General features: G+C 41.5%; 1 protein-coding gene across 2 annotated transcripts in view; it reads right to left on the bottom strand.

Annotated features, from left to right (window-relative positions):
- LOC127953394 (zinc finger protein 501-like) overlaps positions 1-15409 on the bottom strand; it is a 485311-nt gene that overhangs the window by 234606 nt on the left and 235296 nt on the right. The window lies entirely within an intron of this gene.

Genomic DNA, 15409 nt, shown 5'->3' with positions numbered 1-15409 from the left:
CCCATGCTGAATAAGAGGGTTCTATGATGTCAGCTTTTAGCATTTCTTCAATCTGTTCCTTTACTATGGCTATGCTTTGCTGGTGTGAGCCGATATGGTCGTTGTTTAATGGGTACGGGATGACGAGTGTACAGACAGTGCTGAAGAACAGTTGTACGTCCAGGTCGGCGAGTACACACTGTTCGATGGGACTCCAAGAGGTGGCGTAGCTGAATTTCTTCATCGTGGGGTAAAGTTGCTTCTTTTAATGCATTGTCAATTAATACTTGATCCTCTGTAACAGTAGGGTCCACATCTCGAGATGCCCGTAGAGGTTGAGGAGGAGGAACAGAACTTAGTAATGAAAGATTGTGTTGGGAACTCCTAGACTTCTTTGATGCTCGTTGGCATGGATCTCTACTGGCAGGTATACTTGCTTGTCCCAGTTGGAAGTAGTATTCCTCCTCAGGAGCACATTTGAAGGAGTATTTTCTGTCTGCGACATTAAGTTGGAGGCCACTCAGGAAAATGAAATCTAATCCCAACACTGCTACATAAGTAAGGGATGTGGAGGTAAGCACTACAGCCTTCATAGAAGTCTTTGTTTTATGTAGGCTAATCTGCACCTTTATCCACCCCAGGGGAACTTCAGCCTCGCCGTTTGCTAGGTATAGAGGCCCCAAGTTCCATGGATGGAGACTATCTTGGGGTTTAAGAGCCTTCCATAGACTCTCATGTATCAGAGTATAGCTAGCTCCAGTGTCCACGATAGCTTTACCTTTCCAGGTGCCGATGGTGATGGGGACTACTAGCTGTTGGGGTACTGTGAATTGTTGGTTGTCACCAACCTGGTTAGTTCTCAGACTGGAGGTAATAGATTGGAACGGTGGAACGTCTCCAAGAAGTGATGCCGCAGTGGCTGAGACAGTGCTGTGGGAGGGTAATCCCCCCTGTTTTAGATTTTGGGGTGGTCGTTTTTGGTGAGATGGTTGAGACTGATGGGTTGGTTGACTTGAAAGAGATGTAAAATAAGGGCAGTTCCCTGGGGAATGATGTCCTTTACACCGCCAGCACTGAACTTGGGACTTGTCCATAGAGCGATTCGCTGGAGGTCTGGGCAGTATAGGCTGTTGTTTAGGGTGTGATCCTCCATCATACCGGAGTTGCTGCTCATAGTCCTTTTCCAATTGATGACCTAGCTTCACCAATTCTTCCACGGTAGACACTCGACTGCGTAGTTGACTGGCAAGGTGAGGTTTAATATTTTTTTAAATCATTTTTACAATGTCGCATTCTGTTAATGTGCTCTTCCATCTCTTGCACAATGCTCTGTAGGAAAAGGCAAAATCTCTAATAGGTTCTCGTTCTCCTTGAGTCCTAGTCCTGACTCGCTCCGCTAACTCGTCCTCATAGTCCTCTGAAAGAAAAGCAGAGAGGAAAGCAGCTTCGAATTCAGTCCAGGAGAAAGTAGAAGAGCGAGCAACTTCCCACCAGTCACGTGCAGTTCCATGTAATACCGTGCGAAAAGTAGCCAGAAGATCCACATCTGATAAGGGGTGTAAGGCCAAAAAGTCCTGACATCGAGTTAAATAATTTAAAGGGTCTGCGTCATCAGATGGCCTTCCAAATGTGGGGAACGTTAGTCGAAGATGGTCACTTTTTGCTGCCGTAGCAGTAGAAGATGTGGTGGTTGGCACTTCTGGGCTGGGGGGTGTGGAGAGGGAGATGGGTGTAGATATGGATACCTCTTTTGATTGATCAATCTTCTCTTTTCTTTCCCACATGGGCGTGTCCACTTCAGGGACCTCAATATCCACACACGTGGAGGGTGATGGGGAGGGTGTGGAGGTCACTTTGATGTATAAACTATGTGTAAAGTAAAATCAGTAAATGAGTGTGTAAATGTTAAAGGGAAATTAACAAACCGGGACAAAATAACAAACTACAATATTCAATAGGGGCAAAATAATAAACAAAAAGGTTAAATAAACAGTTCCACCAATATTAGCATTTTGTAATTTCTTACAGATACAAACTTTCAATTTTCTCACACAATTGTTTCAAGTGAAAAAAGGAAACAAAAACATTCAAATAACTTTTCAAAAAAGTTTGAATTAAAAAAAAATCAATCAACACCCGAATTCAAGGGTTTGCAAGAAAAAAAAAAACACAAACAGTCTGATTTTTTTTTTTTTTTTCACATTTAAGTCATAATTCACACTTGATCTGTGGGTTCAAGGTCCCTGTTCGGGCGCCACTCTTTAACGGTGGTGGGCCCCAGAGAACAATTTGGCAGGCCTATACCTGTCTGGCGCCCGAACAAGTTGAATTAAATTTATTTATCATTTATCAAAGTTAACCACAAATTGTTCTCTAGGGCCCACCACCGTTACAGCCCACTGAGCAAGAACATAAATGCTGAATGGAGACCCCTGAAGTATGTGCACACAATAAAAGACAAATAATAATAATTAAGTTAATCTGCATGTTTGAGTATTACATGTCATACATGTTGGACTACAATTTTAAACTCAATAGCCTTCTCAATAGGTTGTCAGAAGAATTAATCAGGCACCAGTACCACCTACCTGTATGATTCATCACCCGGGACTTGAACCTGTTTGCCTAAATTTGTATTCGTTACAGAATGCACATAACATTTACAGGGCAGACTATGGTCCTTTGAGACTCAGAGGGTTACACCAGTAAGAAAACTGACATACACAATAGTTTTATGTTAAAATGGATAAATATTTATTGTAACAAAATATATGTTCAAATAACAATCGTTTTGACACAGACAGACACACACACACACACACACACACCACTTTACAAAACACCTTTTGAATGTATAATTTTGTAAGGACGAAAGAACCTGAGATACTTTGATATCCTGAGAAACAGACAATACAAACATACACGAGCATCTTCAAGACACCCCACAGAGTGGAGGAGCAGGAGACCTCCTTCCCTTCTGGCCATTTGTTTCATTATAAATCCCTTCACCCATTCTTCCTTCTACTCAGTCTGCTCAAAATGATTACATGAAAATATCAATGCAAGTGATCTAACACTCATGTATAGTATCATTGGAAATGTCTCAGTGCAACTGGTACAATGGTCTCAATCTTACAAAAGTAGATTAGAAGATAATACAGATCTGAAGAGTCAAGAGAGATCTTGATTACTGTGATGGGAGTGTCCTTTCCTAGGGCCCTCCATGTAAATTACCCGCTATTCCCATTGAGGTGTAAAACCACCCAGGCTTGGGACCTGAGGTAATGCAAATTCCAATTGTTAGTTTCTGTCTTCATCTCGGGGGATGTTTGTCTTGGTCTGAGGTATTTAAAGGATTGCAGCAAAAGGATCAGGGCGATTTCTGTAGCCAGAAAGCCCGTAGTGTGTTGTGTGTCTCTTCACTTCATACTATGTATTTTCTAAGGTCAGGTATGCATATTTTACTTTTAGATTCATCTTTGAGAATTTGATGTTTTGTATTGATATGATTTGATGTGTTTCAATTGGATATGTAATTGGCAAAATACATATCTACCTGACTGTAAATAAATTGTTACATTTTGATTCTATTCTGTCTTACTCTGTAATTATTGACTAGTAGATTACATTGTATCCTGGTTAGCAACATGAGCACCCGAATGAATGAGTTAATATAAAAATAGAGTTAACTAGAATAATCAAATGTCAAAAGAATATTAATTAAAAAGGCATACAACCAATTTGCATTTCAACCTAAATTCGAGGTCATAATAAAATGGAGTCAGATTAAATAATAAAATGGAGTCAGATTTGAGTTTAACCTAAAATGAATAACTCTACGCGCTGAAAGACAGAACACGCAGGAAACCTTCATCCAGCACCGGATACCTTCCTTGGGCCGAGTGTCTGGACCTTACAATTTGAAATGTCTTTTCTCTGTTTCCATCAGGCGCTACAGGCATTTGGCTTACAGAAGCTTTGTCAGTTGGTGCTGGGGCTATCTAGGCAGAAAGATCAGGGTTGTAATACCATCATGTTTTGTCTTGTGTATACGGCAAAAATTCCCAGATGCGGAAGGCAGCTATGTCGGATTCAAACTGCCCCTTGACTAAACCTTGATACGTGCTCAGCAATGGCCTCCTCCAATGAAGGTCTGTCATACTGTGTGCATAGACTGTCAGGCACTTTAATTTTTTGCAGTTCCTCCATGTAGGGAAAAGGATCTGGCAGAACCTTTTCAAAAAGCAGTGTCATCAGATTGTAGACGTAGCCTGGAATTTTTTTTTTTAAATACTGTAAATTAAGTTCTATGCACTTTTGTTTTTAAATTTTAAATTACTAATTAATTACTAATTAAAACATCTATTCAAACTTACAGTACGTTGGGTTGGATTGTCACTGGTTTTATGGTGTACAATCCTTTTTTATCCTTGGGGAACAAAAGTCTGTACATTGGCTTTCCAGATGGTATAGTAGCCTTTGGACGGTTTGAATTTTCATTGAAATGCATGCCAGCCAAATACAACCTAAAACAGCAGAAAAAAAACATGTAGTTACTAAAAATTAGGAGTGACAGTGTTATTATTTTTCAAGATAAATTTAAAATAATAAGAAATGACAAAGCATTCAAAAAACTGCTTTTCAAATTACTTTATAGCTTATGCTAGGCTTCCTGTATTACATACAATTATGAAATTGTCGGACTTTATGGTTTATTAATTGTCAATAAGATGCTTCTATACAACTTTGCTTTGCATACCAGCACAGCATTCCAATAAAAGGAAATACCACACTTTTGGGGGCAAAGTGTAAAATAACACTGTGAAAGGCCTCCAAGGATGAGGTCTGGAAGTGAGGGCTGAGCTTTGCTACATCTTTGAGGACTCTGTTGTTAATCAGCACCTTTTCGACTCTGTAAAGTGGTTTTGAACCTGGAATAGTAGTATGTATTAATGTGTGTGAAGGATAATGGAAACAGTATTAGCACTGTGGGAAACGCAGATGAACAACAGTCAGCCACTTTGATTGGTAATGGTAATAATATGAAATACTATGCACTCACAAGGTTTGAAGTGTTTACTGCTGCCCTTAAAGGCGGTCGCACACCGGACGAGACGCGCCGCGTCGCGCCACATGTAGGACAACTCGAGGTATCGCACACCGGACGCGCACATTCTATATGCGGGAGCTCAATTTCGCATCAAGATGGGAGAGTTTTAACTTCATCTATTATTATTATTTTAAATATATGATTTTAATTGATAAAAGCTGAGTTTTGAACGTTAATTAATGAAAAGAATCTGTGTTATTATAATAAGTCTGTTATTGTTTTGTTGTATCTGTTGTCTAGGCAACTGTGCAGCTGAAAACGTAACCAAACACTTTTTGTAATGTTTTATTTGAATGAAACAAGTGTACTGTATTTTAATTTCAGTTTCAGTTTATAACATTTGGGTTTTTTTAATATAAAACTATGCGGATGGCGCTCTGTGGCGCGGCAGAAATTTGAACAGCGTTCTGAGTCGTAGCTGGGCGTCGCGGACAGACGCCGAATGGCGCCGCCGGTGTGTGTACACCCATAGAGAATAATGTGTTCGAATTTTAAAGACGTGACGCGACGCGGCGCTGCGCTTCTCGTCCGGTGTGCGACCCCCTTTAGACACTCGATGTGAATGTTCACATTGTGGGTATAATAGATCATCATGGATGTAAACATCCTGAATGTGATTGATGAGGGACTTCCACTTGGCTACCTTCTCTAGTCCTGATGTAGAGGATGCTGCAGTCCAGTAGAGATGGTTTCTTATGCTGCGCTGCCACTTTTTCACTATTGAACAGTCCTTGTCTCTGGCAATTTGCTCTAACTTCTTTGACAACCCTAATCAATTGTAATACCAAAAAGAAATATTGTTTATGTAATGAAAAAAAAAAACTCCATTTATTAACATGAAATGTTTTTTTCAAGCTCAAACATACCTTTCTCCAAATGCCAGACATCATAGTACTGTGTGACATTTCTTTCTTTCAGAAACTTTTGAATCTGGAGATGTCTGTCTGTCACAATGCAGTCTAGCCTTACACCACATTCCTCCAGCCATTCCAGGCTTCGTTTTAACCCTTCTTTCTCCATGTGGTAGCTACCACCGACCTCATTACTATGTGAAAAAATTGTTATCAGGGCAGTGAAAGTCAGTTAACTTCATTCCTTTAAAACAGTAATCATATCCGACTACATCTTTGAATTATAAAAGGTCTATTATAAATAGCAATCGTCATTTATAATACAAGTATAATTTAACATTGTTTAATTTGAAACAGGCAAGGCATACTCTGTTGCCATTCTTTCTGGTAATTTTGTGTGCATTGACATGATGTGATCTATGCATTTCCTCACTTGCACTAGCTGGATGTCTATTATGAGGTTATTTTGAAGATCCATTGTGGTGTAGCTCCCATACTTTGCTGAATGGCCTAAAATGTCACAATACAAATAATATTTTATAAAATAGTTTATACAGGAACAAATTATTAAGACCGCAGAAGAACTTGCATCACCAAGCAGGACTCTTTACCTGGCGAATCAGCTCTCATATCGCCACCAATTATCACCTTGTCCGCCTCACAGAGATCCTTCACTAAATCCACCTGTTCCTTCTTCCACATATATATTATAAGTGGTTCCAGGTACATGCTGGCATGCCTTCTGAAGGTTCTGTATGTGAACATCTTCAAATGCATTGACTCAAATACCTTCAAAAGAAAACAATAATAATTATGCATTATACGTTTAAACTATTTTATACAGTAAAAAAAAAAAACACCCAACAAACCTTTTTCATCTGGAAGAATGAAGCTCCAGAGAAGTACAGGGAAGCAGACAGCTGGAGGTTACCAACAGGGGTACTGCCAACTCAGGGTTGGCTCTTCCACTGTCTGAAGTACTCACAATGCGGGCAACGTTGATCAATGGCCAAAAAAGTCCCATTGCTACGAGGCTGAATATTGCAGGCTCTTGAACATACTGGACAGGTCTCAAACAGTTCAAGAAGACAGTTTTCAAACACAATATATTTGGTGTCTTCATGAGAGGCTTTGGATGTGTACATGCTATCACAAGAGAAAATTAATAACAAAAAATTAATGTAGTGTATTTTTTTTTTCAACATGATCAGTTTTACGAGTCAGTAAAACATACAGTTCACATAAATTTATGCTAAACGTAACATGATAAAGACAAAAACTTACGAATGCTTTGATGGTTCAGTCACACTGGTGACAGACTGAGCAGGGTCATGTTACGTCCTGAGTGTCACAGACTTCTTCAAAAGACACACTTTCTTCCTCCTCCAATTCAAAGCGACACCTTTTGGAAGGCTTTTCAACTTTTAAAGGTGTTGAAGTAAAATGATGTGAAGTAGTCCAGGGTATGGCGACATCACCACTTGAAAGAATTGAGAACTGCTCCGTTTGTGTTTCTATAACGTTAGAAAATACAATGTAAAGTTTTATTCTATCAATTGTAATTGCAGTATTATAAAAATATGGACTATAAATACTTCATTTTAGGCAATAAAGCTTCTAAGCTTCTTATAAATATAATTATGATGACACAGGTTAGGATTATATAAATAATACCTTTGCTACGACACTTGGGTCTCATGGTTCGAAACGACAGCTGTGTGCCCACTGATGTATTAGTGGGTTGGTCAGTTTGACAGCCAACATCTTTTGATATGGGGCGTGAACATGGCAGTCTCTGAAAAACAATATGCAAGTAAACTAAGTAAAAACACTGTGATTATTCATTATGAATGAAATTGCGTTTTAAAAAGTAGTTTAAAGTTTTAAATACATTACTTACAGTTTGCGTCGTCGTTGTTGAGCACAGAATAGTCGGCACGGCCTTGTCTTTGAGCAACAGTTTTTTGACAAAGCCAGCATCATATTGGTATTTGTCATCCTCAAAATGTATAGAACAAACACTTAAATTAGCACTGCCGTGACTGGGACCTCCGCAAAAAGTAAACTGCATCCATTTTTCCCTGACGTTAGGATCTTTCGGCAGCGTATTCAAAGATGTTGTTTGTCCACAGCCAGGAACAGCACATCTGCGTGGCATTGTAATTTTCCTGTACACAGACCAACTCGCTGTCCGTCGACTGAACACTTGTGAGGCGCGTGGAGTGACAACGATACGAAATGAGCGTAGTTGTCTTGTGCTGGAGGCGGTCATATGCAAATGGCTGGAATGTCACTTCGCACCGTGACGTCACTTCTTACCATGGATCCAGAACGCGCTGTATTTAGAGCTTGATTAAATAAATGGCTCGTTTATAATGGGGAGGACGTCTTAAGCTATGAAACTGGCAGGACGTTTTAATGGTACAAAGACCTCTTATATTCCAAAAGATCAAGGCAAATTTGGTTTCTCATTTCATGACCCCTTTAATAAATGCACAATTGTGATAGAGAATAAGAAGCTGACGTCTGATTTCTCCAAGCGGTCATATTTACCATGTTTACTATGGTAACGTTAATGTTTAGCGTGCAGTTATTTCAAACACTTGCTGCTAACTAAGAGTAAGTTTTGAGCTCGACTTATTTTAAAACGTTGCTGCTGTTAAAGCTTTTATCTTTCTGAAATGATCCGCGCTGACGCTCTCCAGACACGGAGAAACTCCACCTTTGATCATAACCCCTCCTCTAGCCCCAGCTGGCCCGCTTTGGCCCAAGGTTTTTGTCGGGCCAAAAAACCCTGGCCATTGGCCCCGAGGAAGCCCCGGCGAGGCACGATCAAGCCCCGGAAGTGACAGTGGAAACGCAACTGGCCCTGGCACGCACTAGCACACCTGGTCTTAGCTCGATAGTGGAAACACGGCTACTGTCACCCAGTTGCCCTGCTGCAGGGGCTCTGTTGCCGGAACCGAACAATGTACAGGAATCCCTGAGCTAGACGCATCCAAAGCCGTATCTAGAGCCCTAATATTCTTACTGTCTCTAATTCTGAAATCTTCTCTGTCAGCCTAACTATGTCCCTGCATTTATCACATGTGAATCCCTTATCTGCGACAGAGATAGATAAACTGTACATGTGGAAAGAGGTGCAAATAACAATAGCAGGAGAAGCCATTACTCACCGTGCTTGATGAAATATTCTTACTGCGGTTGTTTGATGAACTTGTGAAAAACTGCGAGAGAGAGGAGAGGAGAAAAGAAAACCGCAATAGGTTCGAATGAAAACGCTAATGACAAGGTAACGAGTGCTAACACTTTGCAGGTGTGATCAAAATTAATCTGATAAGATTGATCGATAATATCAGAAATATGGTGTGAATTAAGTTATATTTTATCACTTTAAAAAACAGAGAGTGATAGTAAGATAAAGATTCTAGAGAAAAAAAACGGCTACACGGAGCTACGATTAGCTACAGAAGGCCAACAGGAAGTAGAGAAAACACTGTCCAACAGGGACAACCGCAGTTCAGCTGTGAGTCCCATAATGGGGAGGGGTGTTGGCTAAAAGGTTAACTCAAAATTTTAATAGGTTTTCCCTTTTGGCTTAAGCCTGTTAGTGGCAAAACCCCAAAAGAAGGATTTTACTCAATACTTAGGTTAGCAGCACCAACCCCTGGGTGTATCAACTCAACAGCGCCACCACCCTGTAATTTTACCTAACATTAGGAGCAAAACTACTATTCTCTCTCTTAGCTGTCTACTTCAGATTTGACCACTGTTGCCATTTTGGTGTTGTACCTCTAAAAATCATAAAAGCAGAGAACTTCAGAATCATTTAACCAAATTTGGTGAAACTTGAACACTTCATGTGAAAATTGTCTGACTCTCACCCTACCTTCCCTTTTCACCCTGGGATCCTACCTAATTAAGGCTAAAGTAGGTCAACAAGAGAATCGATAAGCGTCCGCCAAATATTGAACACGCAGCTAGAAATGCTCTGATTTATGTTTGGTTGTGAATCCTACCAGCTTTGAAACCAATACTGTCATTGCTATTGTTATTTTTCCGCCACAGAGGAATTTTAATACCAATTACAGAAATTCTAATTTCCAATGCCCTGTTTAGAAGCATCCTTCTAAATCAATTTAACAAACACACCCACCAGAGAACTACTTCACTGAGAACTACTCACTTGAGCATTACACTCTCAATATCAACCCACACTTGACACTGCACACTTACACCACTGTTTTGCCTTATTTTGGTTTTGTTTTGTCCTCTTCAAGGTCTGTGTCAGTCTAGGTTCAAGATCCCCCTGAAAGCGGCAAAACATGTCTCGCAGAAAAAAAGCCTGTTGGCCACTGGGAGGACCTCGAGACTTGGTTAAGTGTCACAACAGAAAGCCTCCTACCGAAGGCTACTGAAACACTGAAGCATCAGAGACAGGACCAGCTGGATGATAACAAGCCTCATGAGACAAAACACAAGTCAGAGCAACAGTCAAAAAGAACTAGCCAAGATCACCAGCTCCTTAAGCCACACACTCATCACCACCCACAAGCTGAGTGACAGGCATGCCGCCCATCTCCAGCAGGAGTGAACACGCACACAACGATGCATCACACAGCTAGAACTGGAGGCTCAGGAACAATGGGAAGTGCCCAATGAAGTGGAACAAGGTGCCGAGGAGATCACCAGGCTAAAATAAACACTAGTAGCTACTACACAAGAAAGTGATTAAGTCAAGGCAGACTATGCTGATCCCTCCAACAATCTTGAGTATGCGTAACACCATCTTGGCGTCCTTGCATGTCCACGCACAAGTGCTCAACAATTGCAAGACTTGGCGCACAAGTCCCGCGCCGGTACATGACCTAAACCAAGGAACAACAGTTGGGATGGACCGCATGGACGACAATGCTCATTTGGGAACTCAAGAGGAGCAACCAGCCCAAGGAAACAGTGAGTCACAAGAACATCTCTAGACCCTGAAAGTGCTGTATTGGTCATCTGCCACTCCTCTGAAGAACACCAGATCAGTCCTGACATCCTACCCATTTCTTCCCAAATTCCAGTCCCTCAACTCCTGGGCAACCTCATTGAGAAGGGTATAGCAAGAAATTTTTACCTCTCCATCATCTAATAGCTAATAGTCTAATAGCACTCTCATACTTCAAAGGTGTGAACTGAATCTCCAGGCATATTCCGACACAGGCCTACAACTAAAACATGTGGCCCATATTCACCTAAATGTGGGACCATTGAATCTCATCCACCCAGTGTACGTTTCAACACTCAACACCTATCCATTTCCAATTGGGAAAGACCTGCTCAATCACTTTGAAACATTTAATAGACTTCAATCACCTGAAGATATGCGCTCAAGTCCGCAAGCCTCTGCCCTTCCAGTCAGTTAACCCCAACGAGTTGCAGTGTCAAGCCACAGACACACAGATTGTCCGCACTGTAGACCTATAGACTCGATTCACTACTTCGTCATTGTCCCTAACCTACCTCATGACATCTACATAGTAGCAGACATCATGGTTCATCCATGAACGACGTCATATGGGCTCCTCCATCACAACAACTGACACTGTAGTCAATTTCAAGAACCTTCGATCTGGTCAAACAATTCCAAATGCATGCGCAATGATCATGGAGCAAGAAGTTACAATACCTGCCTAAAGCAAGAGTTTCAGCATCCGCCTCAGCATGCGACCTGGCCAAACTCTCAACTGTAAGCTAGGTTTCTTCCAACCTTCCAGGACCTGCCTAAGACCTGCCACACCTCTCATGGGAGTGTCATCTCATGCTGTGTATGTGTTGATCAACAACTGTACGGCCAAAGACATCAACATTCCCAAAGCCAGTCATCTGGGATGGCTCATCAACCAAGCATTCCATGACTTTGAGCTAACAGTACCTGTCATTGGCCCTGTACCAGCCGAACTAATGTCAGATGAATCGACAACACTGTAACTTTCACAAAGCCCTGTGAATTCATTGCCATCACTTTTATTCAGCCAGTGTCCAAAGAAAGTGTCTCTCAGTCATAACTAACAGATGACACTCACTTCGTTGTCTATGCTGTCTCAACACAGCCTGTGACAGAATCACCTGCACAGTTGACCACCAAGGCCCAGAGTACCTCTAATGATTCAACAGAGGAACCTTACACCAGGTTTCAATGTACAAGCCCAACAAATCCTGAGTGAGGTGGATGTCCTCCACAGTGACATGGATTGCCAAGGACTTAAAGAGGTTCTGTGTCAATAGAAGAACTCCTTTGCAAAGGATTCGTAGCCTGTAGCCCAGACAGATATCCACATGGTGCGCATCCCAACACATACAAATGCACCACCAACATTCGTGCGACAGTACAATATTACAATATTCCGATAGCATCATACGAATCGGTTCAAGATATCATTGACTCCATGCTTGAAAAGGGGGTCATTCGGCCCTGTAACAGCACCTACTCTGACCTAATATGGCTAGTCCTAAAGCCCAATGGCAAATGGCGGCCCACCATCGACTATCGCAAGTTGAACCAACAAATTCCCTTTTCGCGATGGCCTATGACTCAGTTGGACCAAGAGATTCCCAAAATCAAAGGCTCAACAATCCTTTCCACATTAGACTTCACCTCTGCAGGAGCATTACACAAAGAGTCCCTGACTTTCCTGCACTATAACCCACCCACCTCATCAGTAGCAGCTATAACCTGCCACCAGCAGGCCACTGGTATGCAAACCCCCACCTCCTCACACAATGAACTCTCACATCAATTTGCCACTAATGATCTCCTCACCCTCCAAGCTTCAGATCCAATGCTATCAACCAGTGCCACTCCCATTTGCGATCCACTAACTCATCCCCTTTCCACCTCTGACCAATTCATCTGAACTCTGCCAACTTCACTAAATCAAGCACATGCTGCATCTCAAAGGCGGCGTTCTCACATATGCCTGAGCCCCTAACTGTGCCAAAGCTCATAGTTCCTCAGGGCCAAAGGGGACTGATGCTGACACTCCCCCACGATGCACCATGGGCTGGACACCATGGTGCCAAGACCACCTACGAAACGTTCAAGCAAGTGTCGTACTGGCCTGACATGCAGCAAGACTAACAGAATATGTAAAAGGATGCCTAGTGTGTTGACAATCCCAACCGGCAAATCCAAACAACCGTGCATGGTACTTCAGCTTCACCAAAAACAGACAAGGGTGCAGCAAGCGAGTCCTTCGATTGATCCTTTGAAACCAGATAGAGAGGCAACCAGGGCTCAAACTGACTGACACAGACCAACAATCCCATGTTATATACCACACTAATTATAACTATCATTTTAAGGAAACATATAGTTTGTTTTAACAACCCCTACATACACTCCTACACAGCACTACTAGGACCAAAACCTAGTGGAGAGGAGTTGCTCAACACATGCAACACATCGGTCGCTGTTGGACAGTGTTTTTTCTCTGCTTCCTGCTGGCCTTCCTGCTTCTAATAGTAGCTCCGTGTATCTATTTTTTTCTTTAGAATCTTTATCTTACTCTAACTCTTTGTTTACAGTGATAAAATATAACTTTATTCCCACCATATTTCTGATATTATTTTAGAATTAGCACGCATCCAAACTTTAATCGAGGATAGTAAGAATGTTAGGGCTCAAGACTTTGGATGCATCTAGCTCAGGGAGTCTTGTACATTATTCGGTTCCGGCAACAGAGCCCCTGCAGCAGGGAAACTGGGTGACAGTGAGGCGACATAGTCGCGAGTTAAAACACTTCTGTTCCGATCAAAACATCAAACAGGTTCTCTCCACTCAGTGATACACCCACTGAGAAACCTGATGAAATTGCTCTAGTTAATAATAATAATAATAATACATTTTATTTAAAGGAGCCTTCCTCGGTATTCAAGGACACCACGTGCGTCTTGAGGTCTCGTGGTGCGAATGAACCGTTTGGCGCGGCGCGGAAGACGCGAATTTGCCTCATTCGCGTGTCTAATTCGCGAATTGTGCTTTTGTGCATTTATGTGTTTGACACGAATTCATGTCTGCCGCCGGAGTTGAAAAATTAAAATTTTTGCATCAATTCACGCCACGTTAAACAATCAGGAGCCTGCTCAGGAGTCACTCATTCAACATGGAGGAATGACTGATGTTGTCAGTGAGCAGTCAACCAGAGCTTTATGACACAAGTATCACACACAAGCTCATATTTCAGGAATAAAAAGGACCTCGCTTGGAAGAGTGTGTTGTAATACACATTTAACTTTTGAGTCACGTACACGTTTATCGACCCGCGGCCTTCCTGCTGTTTTTTTGCAACTAGTTTCCCCCTACAGCTACTTTTTGCTAACAAGATAATGCGTTTATTCAGAGGACAAGTGCAGGAAAAAGTGGAAAAGACCTGAGTGCTCGATCAACATCAGCCATCTTGCAAACAGACAACCGCTAGCACGCGAATGCATTTAAAATGTTCAAGCAGCAAACTAGACGCGGTAGGCGCGAATTTGACGCTCTATTCGCATTTGGTGTGAACACAGCATCAGTTTGTGCACGTATGACAGGATTTAAAAAAAAATTAATACAAGATGTATTCAGCCGGACGATGAACATTATCAATATTATTAATAATTATTATATGATGCAGTCACACTTATAGCAATATTTGTTGGTTCTGTTTGTTGATTCAGGGATAGCATCATCTGGGGTCCTCTGAGGGTCAGCATCTCTTCTCAGGTGTTCTGGATCCAGACTGGAGCTTGTGTAAATCGTAGTGGCAAACATAGAAACAAATAGAGACATGATTAGCATAGCTGCTGATCCAACAAAGTAAAATTAATTAGTTTAACCCAAGCTAAAGAATAAAATGCGCATTTGATCAGATGCAACTACACTCACAATTTAAGATACATTATTCAAATGCTTGGCGAAAGAGATGCGTTTTTAATCTAGATTTAAACAGAGAGTGTGTCTGAACCCCGAACATTATCAGGAAGGCTGTTCCAGAGTTTGGGAGCCAAATGTGAAAAAGCTCTACCTCCTTTAGTGGACTTTGCTATCCTGGGAACTACCAAAAGTCTGGCGTTTTGTGACCTTAGGGAGCGTGATGGATTGTAACGTGGTAGAAGGCTAGTTAGGTACGCAGGAGCTAAACCATTTAGGGCCTTATAGGTAAGTAATGATAATTTGTAACTGACACGGAACTTAATAGGTAGCCAATGCAGAGACTGTAAAATTGGGGTAATATGATCATATTTTCTTGACCTGGTAAGGACTCTAGCTGCTGCATTTTGGACGACCTGTAGCTTGTTTATTGAAGAAGCAGGACTACCACCTAGAAGTGCGTTACAATAGTCCAGTCTAGAGGTCATAAATGCGTGAACTAGCTTTTCTGCATCAGAAACAGATAACATGTTTCGTAGCTTGGGAATGTTTCTAAGATGTAAGAATGCTGTT

Source organism: Carassius gibelio, chromosome B3 (assembly GCF_023724105.1).
Source record: "Carassius gibelio isolate Cgi1373 ecotype wild population from Czech Republic chromosome B3, carGib1.2-hapl.c, whole genome shotgun sequence".
In the NCBI taxonomy this organism is placed as follows: Eukaryota; Metazoa; Chordata; class Actinopteri; order Cypriniformes; family Cyprinidae; genus Carassius; species Carassius gibelio.
Note: the sequence above shows the minus strand (reverse complement) of the source record. Positions and strands in the feature narration are given on the sequence as shown.